Source organism: Anopheles coluzzii, chromosome 2 (assembly GCF_943734685.1).
Source record: "Anopheles coluzzii chromosome 2, AcolN3, whole genome shotgun sequence".
NCBI lineage: Eukaryota > Metazoa > Arthropoda > Insecta > Diptera > Culicidae > Anopheles > Anopheles coluzzii.
Window position 1 is genome coordinate 21,185,809 of NC_064670.1, and position 17,679 is coordinate 21,203,487.

The window sequence follows — 17,679 nt, forward strand, 5'->3', positions numbered from 1 at the left end:
TGCCGTTACGTCGACCCCGGGAGGAAGCGACCTATTCTGCTACCGAGACGACATCGTGTTTCCGAGTTAATCGTTGACGATGTCCACCGTCGTTATAAGCACGGCAGCCAAGAAACTGTAGTGAACGAAGTGAGACAACGCTTTGATATACCGGCTCTCCGATCTGTGTGTAGACACGTACGCCTGCAATGCCGAACATGCACATTGTTATACGCAAAGCCAGCGTCCCCGGAAATGTGCGAATTACCTGCTGCTCGTCTTGCTGCATTCTCCAGGCCCTTTTCATATACGGGCATTGATTATTTCGGTCCGATGGTAATCGTGAACGGCCGAAAGACGGAAAAACGGTGGGGTGTTTTGTTCACGTGCTTGACGGTTCGAGCCGTCCACATCGAGCTTGTGCAATCCCTGTCTACGAGTGACTGCTTGATGGCAGTTCGGAGCTTCATGGCACGCCGCGGAACACCAATCGAAATAGTCTCCGATCGTGGAACGAATTTCGTGGGCGCCGATCGTGAATTAAAGGAAGCTGCGGAACGTGTTGATTCGGCGATTTTAAATGAATTCGGATCGCCCGATCCGGTGTGGAAGTTTAACCCCCCCGCAGCCCCACACTTTGGAGGATCATGGGAAAGGATGATCCAATCGGTCAAGAGAATGCTGTCGCGCACCCTCACGGAGAGGCATCCTACGGAAGCGGTCCTGTCGGCAGCATTGATCGAAGTCGAGAACATGCTCAATTCTCGGCCACTTACACACGTTCCAGTCGACGGTGAGGATGAGGAACCGTTAACTCCCAACCATTTTTTGTTAGGTTCTTCCGCAGGAATGAAGCCCTTGGTGAAGCCTGATGATTCGCCAGCAGGCTTGAAACAAAACTGGAGAGCTGTACAGGCTAAAATGAACGAGCTCTGGAAGAAGTGGATCAAAACCTACCTCCCCACCCTGGTTAGAAGGACGAAATGGTTCGAGTCGTGCTAGCCTATCGAGACCGGAGATGTTGTCTTAATCGTGGACGAAAACAGCCCGCGAAACTGTTGGCCGAGAGGAAGGGTGGAACGCGTAGTCCCATCCAAAGACGGAGTCATTCGTCGGGTCGTCATCAAAACAGCGAAAGGAACGATGCTGGAGAGGCCAGTGGTGAAGCTGGTATCGCTGAACGTCGCGCCGAGGGTTATCGTTTGACGACGTCGAAACGCCTGGTGGACTGTCACTTATGGTGACGACGCGATCGTTCGAGGATCGACAAGGAGCGTCCGTATTTTAGCTAGCGGCCGCTAGAGGTCTCGGACTGGACGATAAACGTTCGGACTGAACGAAAGGGATCGACCGAGCGTTTGACGGATAGCCGGTGACCGCATGGACTGCGAAATAGGGCTTTCTTTTTGAGCCCGGACCTGCGTGGAAGCGGACGAATTTTTAGTTTTTTCTTCACTCTCTCGGCTACTAAAATTTTGTGCTGTTAAAGGCAAAATAAAATAATCCTGAATTACTTAAAAAAGCCGTTTTTTTGGTAAATTATTTATCTGCAGGCCGGGCGTTGTGCTAACGCGCAACAGAATGCGTTGCACTTTTCTCATTGGTTCAGCAAAATCGTCCGTAAAAAGGGTAAAACAAGTTGAGAAAAGTAAGCCGTTAACATTGTAAGCTTCTAAAACAATCGCGTTCGCATTTTGGAACGGTTCGTTGCCTATTCAAACGTAAAGTATACCACGGAACAATTTTGGAAACAATGAAACTTTGCGATTTGGGCAGGCTTTGGAGCAGGATTGCCAAAACTGCCCACGGCACGGCCAGCGATTCGTTGCATTGGGGTGAGTGGCATCGATCGTTCGACACAATGAACAAACAAACTCATGCAAACTCATCCCACCATCACAATCATGGAATCTTGGAGGAGTTGGTTCTCGAGAACTCTGACCGTTGGCGGAAAGGTAAATAGATGACCGTTAGTAAGTTTTTTTTCCCTGCAAATAGCTACCGTTCCAGCAGCGAGGAACATGGCCACGTGCATTACTGCCACGTGCTAGCTAGGAACGATAATTTTAACATTTAGTGACATTTGGATGATTGCGAGGAATGGTACAAGATGTTTTATATAAAAGAAATAAAACAAAAAAACAAAAAAGATGTCAGAGGCGTTGCTCCACTTTCCACTAATGTCATCGGTTTACGAAACGATAGTTTCGGAAAGAAGCCAAATTCGTGCTCAAACGATTGCATAACGTTAGGCGCTGTCTGTGGTGGCCGGTTTACAGTACTAGACGCGAATTGTGAAACATATCGATTATTTATGTTCCTTTCTAGTGTTGTATTTGACATTAGCGGCATACTTAATAATATGAATAATAAATGATAATATGAATATGAAGGTAATAATATGAATAATAACTATTAACATATTTTGAAAATAAATGATTAAATTATTAAATGTTTTTATTTTTAAACACCGGATTGTTGATTATTTTGTACACAAATGTAACAATCATTAGTATCCAATTACAAGAATAATCATAAAACATACTATGAAATACATATTATAGGAAAAAGAACAGAAAAGCTCGATGTTTCCAGTTTTTCCTTAACTATCTATGCAGTATGTTTGCTGCATTTAGTACAAGTTTCAATTGAAAATATCTCAACCGCACTTGATTGGTTTCAACTTACATCTCATCTCATTTTAGCGTTAGAGGTAACTGCTGATGCATGCCGAGAGTAAATGAATATTATCTGACATAAACAGTCTAGCGTCATTCCTAGAATGTGCTTAATTTTGCCGCTGTTATGTTTACTGGAAAGGCAATCATTGTTCACCATTGGCAGAGGATATTGATCTTCTCTAAAGTGAATTTTGAACCATCTAGTGGAAGAGCTGGGCAGGATTTATAAGGTTTTAATGTTCGAGGAATTCGTTGGTAGGTACAGAAGATTCATATCTGTTGTGCTGGCTCAACTGAGTGGTTAAAATCATCCATTAAAGTTTTGTTGGTGTGTTTCGTAATCACTAGAATTCCACGAAGCGATGAACTCCATTACATCCATTGAATACACCCTTTAGTTAGCGACCGGAACATGTAGAAAGGAGCATCAAAATGAGTATTAAGATCCTACCAAAATTCCAGACCCTCCATTCCAGTCACTCACCACTACACCAGGACGGTCCCAGTGTCTATAATTTCCAGTTGTGATGTGAGACCCCGAAACTCAACCACATTTTCTGCCAAACCTACCCGAACGTTTTGCGTGTTGTCTGGTTTTTCTCCGCATCGTTCCTTACCCGGCTTGTGCAAGAGATAGTGTTGCAATCGCGTCCACCTGATTAAGCTCTCGAACGATCCACCAGGCTACAGCTAGTTGCTAGTTCGGCCACAAAAACCAGTTCGCATATCGCGTTTGCATCGCACATTTCGTACTTGATGCACTTGATGTATAAACACCGCCAACCACTACCACCACCACCACCACCATCTCGTGTTCTCGACCCTTTCGGTACGCAACGATGCTCGGCTTGGCGTGGATCATTGGAGATTGTCACAGCGATTGCGAAGGATCGCAGGCAACTACTGGTTGCCGATGTGCCGGTAGGTCAGGATCATCGACGCTGCGCACGGTGCGTGGTGCAGAACTCGTACCGAGGCTAACGTGCCGCTCTGTCGGTCTACCTTCTTGGTCGACGTACATCGAACCGTCGGACGCGTATCGCACAACTAGCCCGAGACGGAGCAGGGAGTGAGTCAACCGGTCAGTCAATTGGATGTCGATTGCTTCGAGATCGAAGTTGGCGGAGTTTGTAGGCGCGATTATGTGTGTTTCATTCGATGCACACCCCATAATCGAAGGGTTTGGAAATTATGAATGAGGTAATGCAGAAAAATGCTCCGTCCAGGGGTTGCACACTGAGGCAACGTTCTAATGCTGCTCAAACTGTAAACCGTTGCTGGTTAAAGCCGTGGCTTTTACAGTGCAAAACGCAGTGACCTAGAATATAAAGATCATCTCTACCAAATGCTCCGAAAGAAAGCAGCAAACAGGTAAGCCATATTGTTGAAATTTGGAAACCAAAACGCTCCCCCCATACGCGCGCTATGGTGTACGAAAAGAAAATCACCTACAATGGGGCGGACGAAAGCTGGGCAGCAGCATTTCCAAAACAGATTTTGTTGCTCGTTTAATCCTGCCCCCAGTGTGGATGGTTCGCAGATGGACGGAAGGGAGGGCAATCCATGGTACAAATATGTTTATAGTCTGTTTGTGCCCGCAAGTCAAATGGCCAGTACATCCAAACAGTGGATTGAAAGAAAAACAAAATAACCCACCCCAAACCGCAGCACACGTCCAGATTATCCCAGCCCAAACAAGGTTTTGGGGTGTGTTTTGCTCACTGCCCACTGCCCCGTGTATTTGCTTGCTCCGGGCTAAAACACACGCACCCCGGTGGGTGACAGTGTGCAGGAAACGTTTGCCATGCGCTAATGATCTCCCCTTGGTGCTCGGCATGCTCGGAGAAAGGGTGTTAACATGTGCCATTATGTTGAAGTAGTTTGTGTCTTTTTTTATTTTTTGCTCCTTAACTCACACTTAAGTGCTCCTTTAATCCACACAAAAAAAACACCAGAAAAAAGCAAAACGAAGAAAATACATTTGTGAGACACTGGCAAGTGTCACAACAGAGTTTCGTGTATCGAGCGTTCCCTGTAGCGTGTGATGGACGCACGTGGCGGGGACGGTTTTGACTTTAGCTAGAAAAAATGTGAAAGTAAACAAGCTGCCCGGCCCCCGGACCGTAGGTGTACTTGCTTCTGATGGATGAGAAATGAGCTGGCACGTGGTGTCAAATTTTCAGCACACATGTATACAGCAACAGCAGAAAAGAAGATGGAAAAAAAGGAAAACCATCCCCAGAACGTACAGAATAAAACTGTGGTCGAATCGGCAGATCCGTGCTGGTGCAGCATCTGGCGTGTTTACAGCGTTTTCATTATCTCGTTTTTTTAATGTTTTTTGTTCGATGCTTTAGTCTTTGTGTGGGAGACTTTGGTTGTTTCTGGTGTGGCAGATTGCTGTTGTGCTTTGTTGTGATTGATTATAAATTGAAACTAATGTGAAAAGGAGCGAGGGAAGCTTTTCCAACTGATTTTTATTCAAACATTCTTTGGAGTGGGGTGTATAGTTTTTTTTGGCTTTAATTACATACTTCAAATTGATTTGAAAGCTTCATTTCATACAGGACGATATGTGGGTAACCTTCATTTTTAACTTGTTGTGTATACAGCGTTGCTCTTTGTCAATAATTTTATATTATATATCTTTTGGGGCGGTCCCTTGGTACAGTCGTCAACTCGAACGACTCAATAACATGCCCGTCATGGGGTCATGGGTTCAAGCCCAGAATGGACCGTCTCCCCGTAGCAAGGATTGACTATCCGGCAATGTGTGGGTGGTAAATGAATTAAGTCTCGAAGGTCTGTATAGGCCGGCATGTCCGCGTAGGACGTTACGCCAAATAGAAGAAAAATATCTTTTAGTTTACAACGTCAATATCTCCTCATTTTTTTAAAGTCTAACCTTTTTGGAACGAATAATTCACGAAAAATTCAGCTTCATAATTCACGAGTTATGTATTTCTACTATACCTTTTTTCTACTATATCTACTATATCTTAATCTAACTAAAACTATTCACTTAAAAGAAGCAGAATGTACTGAAAACTTCAATTTCAATTTAAAAGTGATTTAAAATATATAAAAAATAGACGCCATTAATGTTTTAACATTATTCAGGTATTGTCGAACATAAACGGCAGTGTTGAGATATTCCTATGTGTTCAAATAGCAATGTTGTACTGCTGCAAAGCGCATGTTTGACATGACAACCCACCAGCACAGCAAGAACGTCGACCGCATGGTTTGGCTTGCAAAACGCTCGTACACTATGCTAGGCGCATTATTTTGACCACTCGAATCCCTTGACATCGTTTATCAAACATTACTGACCACACACACACACATGCACGCGCCCGCATGGCCCGGTTAGAAGTGTCCTCCGGTAGGTTAGGATTGCATACCATTACGAGCAGCGTAATCAGTTTTATCATACCCTCTAATGAGTGCTTTGCGCCGTTCAAAAAACACTCGACCCGGTGTTTGCCGTCCGGATTGTGTAACCCGACATGGCTCGTGTGTGTGTGTGTGTGTGTGTGTCGTAGTTTTTGGCGTACGGTACGGTAGAAAGGATTTTTGCGGTTCACTTTTCATAAAGCTCGCCCGCGATACTGCCGAGCCACAACGAGCATCGAGTGAAGGTGTAACGATGTCATAAAAATAATGAAGATGAATAAAACTGGTGTACAGAAATGTGCCAGCCAAAGGCACTCAGGGGCGTATGTATGTGTGTGAGTGTGCTTTTTCTGTTCTTGTTGCTCCGTATGCTGCAAATAAGCAGACAAACATGGGTGGCATTATGTTGCGGCTACCGGTCGCATTAGATTGCAGGCAGAGCAAAGTGCGCTGCTGTTGTGCACTTTTACGGGCGAGTTTGTTCGAGATGTTTCTATTTTTTTGTTGTTGCTTACACAAAACTGCTGTACATCGTATTGTCAACAGAAGGTAAAAATGAATATAAATCATCTGCACAAAAGGTCATTGTGACATCGGAGCGTGTGTTTGTGCAGTTTGAAACTGATTATGAAACATGAAAGTAGAAAACACAAAAAAAAGGTAAATAACTTTGCTACGTACGAAGTGAAATAATAAAAACCAAGCTCGTTAACATGTCCACTGAAAGACAACAACAAGCATATAGAGAAAAAAAGAAGAGCTAAAGCAAACGTATGAAAACAAGAAAAAATGTAAAAGAACAAAAATAAAAGAATAAGAAACAAAAAGAAAGACTATTATAAAAAATATACTCCTTCATCATCATCATTATCATCAAAAAAGAAATAAAAAGAAATTGAAAAGAATAAAACACAAACTAAAAATGATAAAATTCCCAGCCAACATATAAAATTAAAAAAGACAATATTGATCAGCAAAATGTCAAGCAGGTTCGACAAAAGCTGTAGGTAAAACGAACAAACCAAACCCGCAACAAAACAAACCAAATAACTAATTAGCAAAGCACCTTCCCCAACGTCCCAACATGTTTTCTGCGCACGCTAGAATGATGTCATTTACTCGAAAACAAAACTGTTTGTCGCTGCTTTCCCCGTACCCGTCTATGCCGGTTTTTTTTTTGCCATGGTCGATTAAGCAACGCGCTTCGCACCGTGTTCGCACACCACGTGGCGTGAGATCATCATTAAGGATGCCTCGCATCTTTCCTTCTCTGCATCTGCTGACAGCCGCTGTTTACCTCTGTTGCAGGCAAGCGCGGAAGCTGCTGAGTGTGAACGTAGTTGTTCTTGGGTTGCATGGACTCCCGGGATCGAATGATCGTCGGCCTGGCCCACCTTTCCATCGAAAACGGGGTGACCGAAAACTAAACCCACGCGGTGGGACAGGTTTGTTTGTGCGTTTCTATGCGCTTTTGTTTGGCGTGGTTTTTCCATCGGTTTTTTTTTGTTTATGGGAAAGAAAGGGAAGGAAACGACTTTCAACCCCGTGGGGTATGGTGTGGCGCGACACCGATCGTTTGCTTCCTGGTTCCTGCCGGGAAGGGGGGGGGGGGGGCAGTAGAGGAAGGTAGTGGTGGATTTATATGTTACGATGATAGGGAAACATATGCGTGTGTGTGTGTTTTGGTGGCGCATGCAAAGCGCATGCACCGCCTTGTACGCATTGGCGGCGCGCTCATGTGTATACGCACACCTTCCCCCGTGGTCAGTGATCGGCATCACGATCAGACACTATCATCATCATCATCATCATCATCATCATCACCATCTGCATCTGCATTCGGACGGCCTTCCCTTCTCCGATCCGGCCTGGCCAGTGGCTTACCTCAATTCTCTATCCCCCCCCCCCTTGCCTTTCTTTCCCATTCCCTTTCGTTCGAGATGGTAGCGGTCGTTCGCGGTAAACCTCAGCCGCAGCAAACCCGCTGCTGGTGCGCTTTCAGTTTCGATCGTACCGCGACCGATTGCGGACGTAACTGCTGGCTGGCGCTGTTTGGTCGTTCGCTGCTCGCCGTTCGTTTCGGTACCACTTTCCAATCCATACACACACACACACACACACACACACATACACACACACACTAGCCTTTGATCCTGTCAGTTGTAGTTGTTTATGTTTGTTTGTGCACGTTGCTCCCGTTGCGCTGAAGTTGGGAGAGCTTTTAATGGGGGGGGGGGGGGGGAAGCTGCTTTAGTCACGAAACTGCTGCCCAAGGCCCAAGATAATTCGCCCAAGACTTGGCGCTTAATTTGTAAGTGTGCTTACTGTCTGTCTGCGCGTATGTGTGTGTTGTGATAATGTGCTTGTTGTTAAAATATGAACGTTAAATTCAATTAAAACAGTACCACTTTTCGCCTTGTGTCTCGGATCGGTCTATCCATTCATCACGCATTCTTGCTCGCTACTTCAAATACTTTCTCGATGGCAGTAGGTTGTTGTTTTTATTTCATCAAAAAGCGCGGTGTGTGTGTGAGTGTGCACAAATTTTGCCAAGTGAAACCCGCGTTTGGGTCCCGGTTGCGTCCTGTTCGTGTGCCGTGTGAGGCGTCTTACGTGTCTTGTGATCGGCCCACAGCTCCCCCAAAACATCGAAGCTCCAGTGCAGACCCTTTGCCAGCGGGAAACCTTCCCCTTCTAGGGTGTTTGGGATAAGCGCAGAAAACAAAAGTCTACCTCACGGTCTACCCTTCCACACCGGAAGTAGCGATCGTTTCGAGGGGGAAAGTGACCGGATCGGGTTTGGAGCGTCTAATCCACGACTTGAGCGGGTTTGGGGAACGCGTGTGTGTGTGTGAATAAGTGAATGTGTAAAAGGTTTTTCACGTTTAAGTTCACAGGTCTAAGCGTGCTTGTGTGTGACAAACGCACGAGCAACCGGAGCACGATTCAAACTATGTTGCAGACCATTTTGTAGCCAAAGGCAAAACTCAATCTAGTTTAAGGTTATTTATCTTATTATTTTTCGATTTTTGCCAATTTTAGCGTGCATGTGTGTGTGTGTTTGTGTGTGTGTGTGGGTGTGAATGTATGTTTGATAACACCTTCGGTAATCATTTTGCTCCCCATAGCCCACTAGCAAACACAATCGTCTCCCCGCCTAAATCTCGCCCATCTTTCTTCATTTCACTCCATCGTGGTTGCCGGTGGTTCGTGGTGTGAATTGGTGAATCGCGTAAGAAGCTGTGTTGTAGCAAAGCAACAACAGCAAAAAGAAACAAATCTCCGTTAGGAAGTCCCGGTCCACGCGCAAGCAAAAACTCTCACTTTCCGTTCAAGCGCGCGCGTTTGTTTGGTGGTTTTCGTGTTTGTTTTGCGTTGTCCCTGCGCTCTTGTCGCGGAGGTGCGGTGCGGAAGGTGCGAGATTTGCAAAACGTTGCCACCGTTCGCGGGCGAAGCGGCGGAAGGAAGGGAAACGGGACGGCCGGCTCCGGCGGTTGCGAACCAACCCAAACCAACCAAGCCAGAAGCTGTACGCGCCACACGAATTTTACGCCCTTCTGGTCGGCCCTCTGGTCTGGCGCAACCGAAGCCGCAGCTAGTGAGCAGCAGCAGCAGATCGGCGCGTCACGCGTCGCGCGGCTCGTTGACCACAATCAATTGAAAGGTAAGTACTTTTAATGATTTTTCACAATCACCACTACGTTGCGGGGTCGGGGCACGTGTGCACACGGTCGCGCTTCACGGTAGTCGCGCTAAAGCACGACTGGGGGATGCGTTCGCGCACGGGCGCACCAAACGCCCGTCGACGTGAGAGTTACTCACATTACGGCGTTACTTAATCTTTCATCATCATCATCATCGCCGTCATCGATGGGCAAAAGGCCCCCACAGCCGTGGCTTCTTTTATGCTCGTCCTCCTTGTTTTGTTGAGCTCGACAATGCTCGTCTGCATAAGCTTTGGCACCGGCTCTGGATGGATTGTCCCACTGCCCCCGGACGACGACGGCTGTTGTGTAATTGCACATGCATGCACACTTTCGATCGTTGTACCGCGGGGGTTGGCCCGAGCATCCACCCAGCCGCCCTGCATCTCGTCTGCATCTCGTCTTCGCGTCTTGCTGAATCGTCGGCAGATGAAATGGCACAGTTTCTTGCACCGATGCTGATGTGTGGCTCAAGCCGGCGGGTGTTGGGTAGGTCAGAAAACCCCATCAAACCTCCTACCCAAAGCAGCAGCATAAGCGTGTCCAGGCGTGTGCTTACCGGTTCGCTTTTGATTGATTTTGGGGTACGTTGCACTTGGGGTTTCGGTTCGCTGATGGGTTTGCCCAGCGTTTGATGTTGCTGTGGTGGGACATTGGGGATGCCTTCTTCTTGTAAGCTACATCTCGAACGGCTACCGTTCGATAAATGATCAATCGAACCGAATAAAAGGTGTTTACGTTTTTCCTCATGACGCCTGCCACTCGCATCTCGTTTCATGTACCTCAGAAAGAGAGCAGAAAAGCAGGAGTTGCAACGAAATGAAATGTTAGGAGCTTTTCGATTACTTTGAACGTAATGTTTAATGGGGGTTGTTTTTCGTTTTTTTTTCTCCTACGCCATACTAAACCATTTTTTTTTATTTTTCGATCGTAAAACAATGGAGGGCGTACTGTACTAATATTACATCAGTTTTGTGGCATTGTTTGGTAGCGAACTTTAATGCATGATGCTATTTTTGTTCATCAGTGGAAATCACCAGCAGTGGAAGAAATATAGCACTTATTATTTTAACACTTTTTATTTAAATAATTATTATTTTCATGTTCATGCCAAAGTAATGAAGCTACGCTGGCTAAACTAGAACAGTTTTGCATTGCTTATCACGATTATCGTCCTGAATGTAATGTTGTTTTGTGCATTGGATTAGAGCAGTGATGTCAAACTCATTTTGGGTCGCGGGCCAGATTACGGTTCAACATATCCGCGCGGGTCGCAGTTGGGCGTCGGTGGGATGGGAGTGCTTTCAATCGGTAAAAATCATTAAGGACTTATGCTTGGACCTAGAATCTTATTTACATTTTTTTCGTAGCCTCCAATAAACATTTCATGACGTTCATGAATTTACTCATGCTTTACATCAGTGGCGGTCGTGCCTACTCGGAAATTTAACAATTCATATTCAATTGCTTCAGATAGCTGCTGACTTTCAGGCTTCCTGGACAGTACTTTAACCCTCGTATATTGCCTCCTATACACACGAAGTACAAATGCTGCATTTTGACAATGGTAATGGCAAATAAAGATAAATCAAAATTTATCACTACATCGGCAAACATTGGATAGATATATGGCCATTTTGTTGAGAAAAGGGAAAACCAGTATACAGTCGGCCTCATACAGTTCTTACCCTTTTTTTGAGTGCTTGGTTTTCCATGGTTTATAAATATATCGACCTGATTTTTGCAGAACCATATATAAAAAGTACCTTCATCAGTGAAGTGAAGAAAGTGGTATTCCAATACGTAATTTCCGAACTTTCCAGGAAGCCTCAATGCTGGAAATGGGTGAAAATATTGAAGGACAATCAATCAGACTTAAGAGTGCTCTTAGGAAACAACTACTTAAACACTTGCTACATGCCATATTCGTGAATACTTTCCCGAACAAGCAATTCATTGTAACTTACTTCACTCTTCGATAATCGAACTATTAAAACTGAATGTTGAAACCTTCTTCCTCAGTGGATAAACATTAATACACCCGTTTTACTTATTTTATAATTAACAATGTATCTCTGCTTCATTCAAATAACTGCCAAAGCTCTTCGCGGGCCGGATTGAGAGTCTTCGCGGGCCGCATGTGGTCCGCGGGTCGTATGTTTGACATGTCTGGATTAGAGTGTCTTTTCAATGCTCTTCATGAAATATCAATATCATTCGCTTTAAGGTAGATGCTTGACACCAAGGACCAATGGGTAGAAGTAGAACAAGACCGTAAAAAGTCGAAAATAGAAATATTATGAGACTTGCCGCATATAGTCGAAACATACAGAAAGGGTGATCAACCTGTGTACCAAATGTTCGTACACAAACAATTGATGAAAAATTGCAACAACACACTCAACAAAAAAGACAGGAAACACTAATTACACCAATGATTGTGCGGTCGGTTCCAACCAATTACGCCCCAACGGCGTAGCATAAGCAACCTTCACTAACCAGAGCAGGAGAAAAAGAGACGAAACTAGTGTGCGTGTGTGTGTGGAGGGCGTTGGTAGTACATTACAATTGTTTAAAATGCGACCAGCGTATCCAAAGCGCCACCAACCATCCATCAATTCGGAAATTGGTCACCATCTTTATCCCTCCCGCCATCGTTCATCGAAGGTGAAGCGTGCAAAAATCTAACATGGCTTTAATGGCACATTTCACACACCCGCGAAAGGGATCGAAACGTACTTTTTGTCCCCCCCCCCCCCCCCCCTTGATCCAATGGAGTGCTTTGTTTTGGCTCAGCTTCGGTTTGGCTAAATGTGCCCCAACCCCGGCATAATGGTTTTACCCTGTCTGCCTGCCTGTCAAGCTTGCCTCCCCCGTATCTGCCGCGAACAGAGATGGGTTTGTGCAATTAATAAACTCCCAAAACGACCCAAGCGAAGATTATGGCGGCCCCCGGGGATGAAGGTTGTTGCTTCCCTTGCCGACTTGGAGCAGATCGTTAATCGATTTTGCGCTCTCCACACTTTTTGCGCATTGTGGTAAGGCCATCCCTGTTTGGCGTCACCGGTAGAAGGATAAACAAACTATTCCATTTTAAACAAAACCCCATTTCACATACTGCGCATTCCGCTCGTACGGTGCGATAGGCGTTGGGGAGGTTTGGAAAACATTTCCTTGCTCATCCTCCGTGTGCCGTGGGGCGAACCGTGATCGAACAACACCCTTTACCACACCGCATATCCACGACCCTTCATTCACCGTCGATCGAGCGGATGGGAAGTTTCGGTCGGTAACGTTGTCAAGCGTGCCTCGATTAGAAATTGAATGCCATTCACCGGCAGTGGGCGTCGCTCTGCTGCGGTGGTCGCCGGCGTATACCGTTGATACGTTTGAAAAATGCAGATAAGGGTGCAGCTTTCTCCTATTCAAAATAGACGCGCTTTGCAGTGCGGGACGGTTATGAATAAAATAACAAAAAAAGGTTCATAAATTAAAGGTCGCTTTTGTGAAATAAAATCTGTTTCGTTTGGATGGATCGGTAGAAATGGATTATGAAATGAGTATAAATCCTAGGTTGTAATATTGAACGGATTGATTGAAGGATTGAATTTCGATTTCTATCTTTAGCTCTTTCTCTCTCTCTCACACTCTCTCACACTCTTGCGTACTCTATCTCTTACGTTTTTATGTCCTTATACGTATTTTATTACAATATTTGTAATAGTAATATCATTAGTTTTATTGTATTATAACATTTAATTGTGTAATTGTATAGCATATTTTGTACCTACATTTAAGTTCTAAAAAATATTAAATTTTCCAAAGCTTCGATCAGTTTTTACAATTGCTTTAAAACACTCACATCAAACTGTCAATGTAAAACGAAATAGATATGTGTCGAGAGCACAAAAAACAATTAATTTATTGTACTTCAAAGTACAAAAACTTTACATACATGCTACAGAGCAGTGTTGATGCACCGTACGTGGCAGATTTTGCCTGGAAATTCCCCATCTCCGGTTGGGGTACGCTCGAAAAACAAAATCGAAACACACAAAACACGTAACAAGCTGCGTGGGAACAGTGAGGGGAACCGAGTGCAGCCGGTTGTCGCGCAAAAGGTGTGTCAGATGGAAAAACGACCCACCCATAACAAGAAGTGGCTGATCTTCGGCCGCCTCAAGGTCATAAGGACCGGCAGGCGAAACAACAACAAAAAAAGAAGAAGCAAAACAAAGAAGTGCACAAACAAAAATTAATTTAAAGAAAAAAAACCCCACACACACACACACACACGACGCAACTGCCCGAAATGGCCGAACGAGGAAAAGCACAGCGCACCGCTAGGCCCACATTCAGGTCAAGGATAAGCACCAGTCCCCACGTGATCGAGCGTCTCGTTTTTGCGACGCTCGCCAAAGCTTTTACTTCCCATGCTTCCACCTTTCTCCCGGTTTCACCCTCACTGTCGTCTTACTTACCCTTCCCTGTGCCCCGGTTCAGCCGTGCAGTTGCTTCATTCCCGTTTAACCACTTTCCACTCCGCGTCTTCTGCGCCCCTTTCTTCTGAAACCGTTTTTGAGAGGGAGGGGGTTAAATTTTGCAGACACACTTTAGCCCGGCCCGGCAGCAAGATCGTTCCGGCCCGGCCCGGCCCGGCCCTGCCCGGCCAGGCAGACAGACACACAGTCAATCATACACTGTGTTGCGTAACCATGGTGTGTGTGTGTGTGTGTCGTTCGCACATGCCGTACATTACTGTCGCGATGTTTACGGATTCGCTACTTTCTTTCCTTTTTATGCTGTTGTTGCTATTTCTGTAAGCTTTGCGTGTGCGCTTGCTTTTTTCTCCTCCTTTTTCTTTCGTCGCTTTCGCAGCCCCCGCAGGCCATGCATTTTGCTGCCAGATGTATGAGGATGGGATGACGCGAGCCTGACATGGAACATGGCACGGTACAACTCTAGTGGGGCGTGTCACAATGTGTCTAATTTGTGAGTGAGACGTTTGTGGATACGGTCGGCGTACGCTTTGTACGCATAAGTGATCTCTAGCGCATTGTGTATGTTTGGGTCAGGGTGAGTTTTAAAAATGTGTGACTCAATTTTTACGCCCGACCTAGTGCCGTGCTCGACCGGGTCGCAGCAGCTCCGGCTTTCTTCCTTCCATCGAACGCTTTACCTTCGCGCGCAGCCTCCGTGCGGAGGTGTCTTTTTGTGTATCCATGTGCGGGCTGCCAAATTTCAAGGTAATGCTAAAATATGTTTTTGAAACACGACACCGTGACTCATCATCACACGCTAACGAGGAAGCTTCCTAGCAGAGCGATTTGGAAGGTTGACTATTATCGTAAACAGATTAAAATAACCAAAACAACCTTCACATCGGCTTGGATGTGTTTAATATTATATTCAGTGTAGGCACATCCAATTTGAACATCGAGCAATTACACTTTTGACTCCGCTTTAAGAGCTCTGACGTAGTACAGTTGAGCGCTGTAGCTAAATGTATTTAAATTTTTTTTAATTTTTTGTGGATCAACTATTCAAACGCAACACAGGAAGGAATCGGGTGTTCAATTCTTGATTGCAGCTGTGTCCATCACAAAGAATCGATAATAAATAACATGTTTTATGAGTAGGTACGTACCAAACACGTATGCAGTGAAGCTTGTCCTTTAATCTGACCAATCATGCACCAAAAGTGAACAGGTTAGGTTAATGTCCCTGCGCTCGTCCTTGCAAAGCGCCTGAAGGTATGCAATATTATTAGTGTGAGGTTATGTTGTACTAGTTTTGGTGGAATCCATACTTAAACAATGTAAAGCATAATGAATGGAAAACAAACGACCAAAACATGTAGAGGAAGAATAGTAGGAAGTAGAATATCCCTTTTGCCCGAATAAAAACAATCCTGATGAAGGGTAAAGTTCGTTAATGCTACAGCAAGTTTTATAAAAAAAAATGCATCTCTTTCGAAGCAAACCATTAAAATGTATCTTTTCCAAAACAAACCACAGATACTCTTTACCTTCAATTCTTGTTAACGTGTACCAACGACATGCTAACCTTCAATTGTCGAGTGAATGGAACTGCAACCGAAAGCGCTGCACGTTCTAGGGGAACCGGGTCCGTTGGTATTATCAGAAGCTAAGTGCAAACTTGAATACACCAACCTCCACTTCCTCTCAGGGGTGTAAACTTTTGACGCGCGCGCACAAGTCCCAACAACGCTCGCCAGCTTCCAGCGTTGTTAAAAGTGCACCACACACACAAACACACACACACACACACACACACACACACACACACACACACACACACACACACACACACACACACACACACACACGCACACGCACACACACACACGCACACACACACACACACACACACACATACACACACACACGCACACACACACACACACACATACACACACACACGCACACACACACACACACACACAAGTGCATTGTTGTGCGAAACTTTTGCAGATGAATTAATCAAACCCGAATCACAGCACACGCGAAGGGCGAACGGCGCAGAGTGCATTAACCCACATCCGTAGTGGGAAGGGACCTTGAGACAAGGTCAACAGAGCGGGAACGCTTGATGCCCGTGGCACACGAAAGCTCACGCACCAGCAAACACACATGTGCCTTTCCCGCTTGTCAAAATGTGCCAACGCACCCCACGGCGATTTCCCATGGGATGGTGGTGCGTTCTTCCGGTTGTTTTTTTGCCATATTGTGTTTGTGTGCATAGTTTTAGAACACAATTATGCACATATTGTAGCCAAGCGTTAGTATTTGTGCCTGCAGAGAAACGGTTGAACCATGCTGTACTCTCTAACGCACGAGCTACGGCTCCTGATGGGTGGTAGATTGGTGGATGATGGCAAGGCAAGCAAAAAGGAAAAACAAAAAACAAAAACCCACAAACATGTTTTGACGTGATTCAAGCGTTATCGCTACTGGAGAGGTCCTGGCAACTCGCGAACGATGTCAGAATGGTTTCCATTTTATCGTCATCCTTCCAGCGTTCCAGCGTTTTCTGGGTTGCCTTAGTTTTCTTTCTTTTTTATTGCTCTTCCTGACAGGCATTCATATTTGCAGAGGGCAGCGATGCAAACAAACTGTCCCACGGCTAAATTCGCCATGCCATTCTTCGTCCTTTCCTTTCATCCCTGCCCGGGTGTCAACCATCAGAAAGTGCATAGTTGGTGTTTTGTCATTGCTAGAGCGCCCGTAGCACCTAACGCTTTGGGCGGGTTTGTTTCATTTTTGCACGCGTTCGTTCGCGTTTATCACAAAGCGATCGGGCTCACAAATGTCACCCGCTCTGTGTGGCCCTAATTCCTACTGCAGCAATGGCAACATGGTGTTCACAATTCAAAGGCGATCCTCCAGTCGGCCACTAGGTCAGCCGGCTTGCGGTGGTGGGCTTGACGGGTACGGCTCGGGGGCGGATTTTTAGAACGAGCCGTGACAAACGCTTTAGAACAGAGATCAACAGAGGCCAACAAACTGTGATGCTGCAATAAATGTATGGGCCTTATTCTGAAAGCATTTTAGCGTTCACAAGCACGGAGGCTGATGCGCTCGACCCTGGAAGCTTTAAGTGCGTTTAGTTCCTTTGCATTTCCCCCCATTGCTGTATGCAAAGCATGTAGAAGTTTTCCTCTTCGCTTAAATTTTCGTATTTCCTGCGAGCACAGTGTTGACAGGACGGTAGCTTCTCACACTTCCGGTTACGAATTTCCACACACGTTTTTCAATTTCCCCGGCCAATTCCCATGGTATGGCGAAGAGTGATTTGCAGCAATTGTGCCATGATTTGCATGAATCAAGGTTATACCTACACGCACACACACACACACTGGTTACGCCACCTGAAGATACTATTCCCCGGTGTGTAGT

The 17,679-nt window shown here is 45.4% G+C and overlaps 1 protein-coding gene across 4 annotated transcripts in view; it reads left to right on the plus strand.

Annotated features, from left to right (window-relative positions):
• Positions 1 to 8,020: 8,020 nt before the first annotated feature.
• The window catches only part of LOC120950032 (UDP-glucosyltransferase 2), a 29,175-nt gene continuing 19,516 nt past the window's right edge, over positions 8,021 to 17,679 (plus strand). The window contains exons 1-2 of one of the 4 annotated variants that reach the window (XM_040367760.2): positions 8,021 to 8,138; positions 9,185 to 9,720. The gene's annotated coding sequence lies outside the window, so the exon portion shown is untranslated. Of the gene's footprint in view, positions 8,139 to 9,098; positions 9,721 to 17,679 lie in introns of all 4 variants that reach the window. The other 3 variants (XM_049605306.1, XM_049605304.1, XM_049605305.1) reach the window with 3 other exon arrangements.